The sequence below is a fragment of the Lolium rigidum genome, chromosome 7 (genome assembly GCF_022539505.1).
Source record: "Lolium rigidum isolate FL_2022 chromosome 7, APGP_CSIRO_Lrig_0.1, whole genome shotgun sequence".
NCBI classification, from domain to species: domain Eukaryota; kingdom Viridiplantae; phylum Streptophyta; class Magnoliopsida; order Poales; family Poaceae; genus Lolium; species Lolium rigidum.
The window spans coordinates 99,618,484-99,622,820 of NC_061514.1; the positions used below are offsets into that span (position 1 = coordinate 99,618,484).

The window sequence follows — 4,337 nt, forward strand, 5'->3', positions numbered from 1 at the left end:
GGAAGGAAAAGCCGACGCCTAGTGCAGGGCTTGGACTGTGCTGTTGCTGCAAGAAAGGAAAGAAGTCCGACGCGTTGCTGTCGGTCTTAGCATGGCAAACGGAGGGAATGAAATTGGAGCGATTAAAGGATAAATGGAAAGGACAATTTCATTAATTCCAAGGAGCGGCTTTACAAGAAAGAGCCGATGGCTCTCAAAAGAGGGATCTGGTGCCTAGTGCACTGCTACTACTAGTCCTATACTACTAGTCGTCGCTGTCCTCGTCATCGCCGCCGTCGACGTCGTCGGCGCTGCTCCCGAGGAGCTCTTCGTCGGCTGCTGCCCCAGCCCTTGGCCGGAGCCTCTTCCTCCTCGTCATCATCATCATCCTCGCTGTCCGCCCAGGAGCGGAAGCGCTTGGTCGGCGGGTACCCGATGGAGGAGGAGGAGTTGTCCTCCTCCTCTTCCTCTTCGTCATCATCCTCGTCCTCGCTGTCCGCCCACATGCGGGGGCGCTTCTTCGGCGGGAGCTGGGCGGAAGGAGAGGCTTTGGCCTTCGCTGCTTCTCCTTCTTTTTCCTCCTTGTCGGAGGAGAAGGGATTCACTGCGGGTTGGAGGCTGCCCTCGGTCTTCTTCTTCGGCGAAGACTGGGGGAAAAGTTTTGAGAAAGAAGAGGAAGAGGAAGACATTGCTACAGGAGGAGAGGGTTTTTTGGTGCCGATAGCTGGGATGGAATAGAGGATATGAGAGAGAGCTAACCAGTCGGCACGGTTAAATAATGATGAATCTGGTGAAGGATTAATGCCATTACAACTTCCAAGGGATCGATGCTAAAGTCTGTCGGGATTTTTAGAGAAGCTGAGAAGACGAGGGCATAATGATGACGGATGCTGTAACGGCTCCGCTCTCGCTACGACGTGACCTCTCGAAGGGAAAACATAATGATTTTGGAAATGTTATTTCCAAAACCAGGGGGGCATGTGTTATCACCAGATTTTAGACGAATCCAGAGGTGGGCCGGGCTTGGAAGATTACCTGTGGAAGGATTCTAAGGCGGCCTGGCATGAAGGGTCTTGGGCTGAATTGCCCGTGTATCTTTATTTAGTAGTTTATTATAAGAGATAGAATTTTAGTCGTGCACGGTTTAGTGCACGCCCTCATTAGAAAGTCCCCTGGACTATAAATATGTACCTAGGGTTTATGGAATAAACAACAACTCACGTTCAACCCCAAAAACAAACCAATCTCGGCGCATCGCCAACTCCTTCATCTCGAGGGTTTCTATCGGGTAAGCGACATGCTGCCTAGATCGCATCTTGCGATCTAGGCAGCACAAGCCCACGTTGTTCATGCGTTGCTCGTATCGAAGCGCTTTTGATGGCGAGCAACGTAGTTATCATTAGATGTGTTAGGGTTAGCATTGTTCTTCGTTTAAGCATGCTTACGTAGTGCAACCCTTGCATATCTAGCCGTCCTCACGCCTATCTCAGGTGTGGGGGCGGCACCCCGCTTGGTCATTATTTAGTAGATCTGATCCGTTACGATTGCTCCTTGTTCTACAAGGATTAGTTTAATATCTGCAATAGTTTGGCCTTACAAAGGGGGGGAGGATCCTGTGGCATGTAGGGTGGCGTTCGCAAGTCCTAAACGGGATGTTCCTAGGATCAACTTCATGTTGGTTTTTTGGCCTTGTTTAGGATCGGCTTACGAGCACCGTGCGTGGCCATCTGGCCCAACCTCGGAGTAGGATGATCCGATTATGTGGTGAAAACCCTAAATCGTCGTAGATCTCATTAGCTTCATCTTGATCAAGCAGGACCACCAAGTATTCGTACACCCCGTACGGATCATGGGTGGATCGGCTCTTTGAGCCGATTCACAGGATAACCTCGAGAGCCGATCGAGGCTCGTATTTAACGTTTACATGTATGCCCTGCAGGAAACTAAGCGAGGCAATCTCATCACCTTCCCGACCAGGTATAGGTCAGGTGGCACGCCCTTGCACTTCGCAACGCCGCGTGTGACCAGAAGAGCATTGCGGGCCGTCGCTCGGAGGGGTCTCAGCCAGCCGCAGCTCTAGGCTCCCCCCGGCTCTACAGTGTTGACAAGGCCGCTGCCCGCCGGTGGGTTTTGGCAGTCAACAGATATGTGGTGCCTGAACTGATTTGGTGTGGGTTTGGCATCCGATGCTGATAAAGTAATACTGCTTTTTTGTTGATCTGCTCTTGGTGCCTGAACTGTAGTATTTCTCTTCCAGGTTCCTTCACCGCGTTCACTTTTCCAAACTGCCCCAAAAGAGACTTACCTATTAGGGCACCTCTCCAAAATGCCCCAAAAAGTAGCCACCTACAGGGGCACTTCTCCAAAATGCCCCAAAAAGTAGCCACCTACAGGAGCACTTCTCCAAAATGCCCCAAAAGGTAGCCACCTAAACTGCCCCAATAGGTGTATACCAATTGGGGCACTTCTCTAAACTGCCCCAATAGGTGATACCTATTGGGGCACTTGTCCAAACTGCCCCAATAGGTGTATACCAATTGGGGCACTTCTCAAAACTGCCCCAATAGGTGATACCTATTGGGGTACTTCTCAAAACTGCCCCAATAGGTAGGGCATTAGAGGCATTTTGGCAAAAGTGCCTCTAAAGGGGGTATTTAGGGCACTTTGAAAAGTGCCCCAGGGCAAAGTGCCCCTAAATCCCTACCGTGTAGTAGTGAATAATCTTACATAATAGTGTACATGAAAGTTGATACGGTAGATCGATGGTCGACGTGCCATGTGTCATCGGTAGAACACCACCGGCGGCAGTCTAAATCCAGAGTCCCGCAGGAACGGGATCTCCTCCGGCCGGACCTCGAGGTCCCGGTAGAACTCGTACTCCGCCTCGTAGTCGTGCAGGTCCAGCTCGCCCTTTTGCAGCGTGTGGTAGTGGTGCCGCGCCGCCGCGTCCTTGCCGAACCCGAACACGGACACCCGGTCGCACACCCCCGCCGCCCCGCCTGCATCCCCGACGAGTAGTGGAACATGTCCTCCTCGTGCCGCTGCCCCCACTCCTCCGCCGGCCGCCCCGTCTCCGCCGCGAACCGCCGCAGCGAGTAGTACTTGACGATCCGCGCGCACAGCGCGTCCAGCCGCGGGTCCGTCACGATCACCGGCGCCGGCGCGGCCGCGCCGGGGGAGGAGGAGACGGAGGACGCACTGCACGCCGCGTGCTCCACGAAGTGAGCGCCGCTGCACATGTACGTCAGGATGGGCACGGCGTCCCCGTAGGCGCGGCAGTAGCAGCTGGCCCTGCCGGCGGCGCACCACCGGCCCAGCACGTTGCTGTTGACGAACGCCAGCCCCGTCTTCGCGCCCACGTGGCGCGCGTACCGCGCGTCGCCCGCCGGCGCGTTGTTGATCCGGACCACGAGCTCGTGCCCGTCGATGAGGTCCCCGTGCTCCGACGCCAACAGGATGCCGCTGTTGCCTACCACGGCGCACGACGCGTACTTCTTCGTGTCGTCTACTTCCCGGCCTCCGTACCGGTCGATGGGGCGCTTGATGAGGTCCACGAGCTCGGACATGACGCCGGGGTCGAACCGCTGCCGCCCGAGCCAGTCTCGCAGCCCGCGGAGCGCGACGTCGCGGTGCACCTTCGGCGATCGCGACAGGTTGCCCTCGAGCAGCTTCTCGGCGGCCTGGATCACTGCCGTCGCTGCCGGGTCGACCGCGGCGAGCTCCACGAGCCCCGCGTCGTTCTCTGCATTGTGTGGCACGGCGGCGGCGAGGAGAAACTGTACTCCGAGAGCGGAGTGGCGCAGGGAGCACCGGAGGGAGATGACCAGGACGAAGGCGACGAGTAGGAGGACGCTACAGGCCGTATGGCTCATTCCATGCCTCTTCATCCTGGTATCTTCCAAAGTATCTGCGCTGCCGAGCTAGCTAAGCTTCCTCCATAATATGTCGTGCATCCGATCGAGGAGTATACACGGTTCCATGTTTATACGGATGAGCTGGTTTAGTCGCGATCTGGTGAACTGATCACTTGGGGAAGACGACATCGATCGTCTCAAACCCGGAGATACGCGTCCACATTCTCTGCTGTTCCACTTCCACTGCATAGATTACAGTTTCCATGCCAACCATCGTTTACCTTCTTTTTTCTCCCGTACGTGGTTAACACTTAACAACATATAGTGATATATTATTACAAACGTACACAAGTAAATCTCTCTTAATTACTAGCCGCATTACTCTCTCTGTCCCATGAAGATTGTGTTTTACTATTTGTTAGAGCAAGTACAATAGAGTCCAGTCAGCTGACTATAAGATATTAAATAATATATTTTAGATGAGTTGGAGGAGAGAGAAGAGGA

The 4,337-nt window shown here is 54.5% G+C and overlaps 1 pseudogene; it reads right to left on the minus strand.

Moving 5' to 3' along the window:
- Positions 1–2,760: 2,760 nt before the first annotated feature.
- LOC124670171 lies at positions 2,761–3,866 on the minus strand (annotated as a pseudogene).
- Positions 3,867–4,337: the final 471 nt, after the last annotated feature.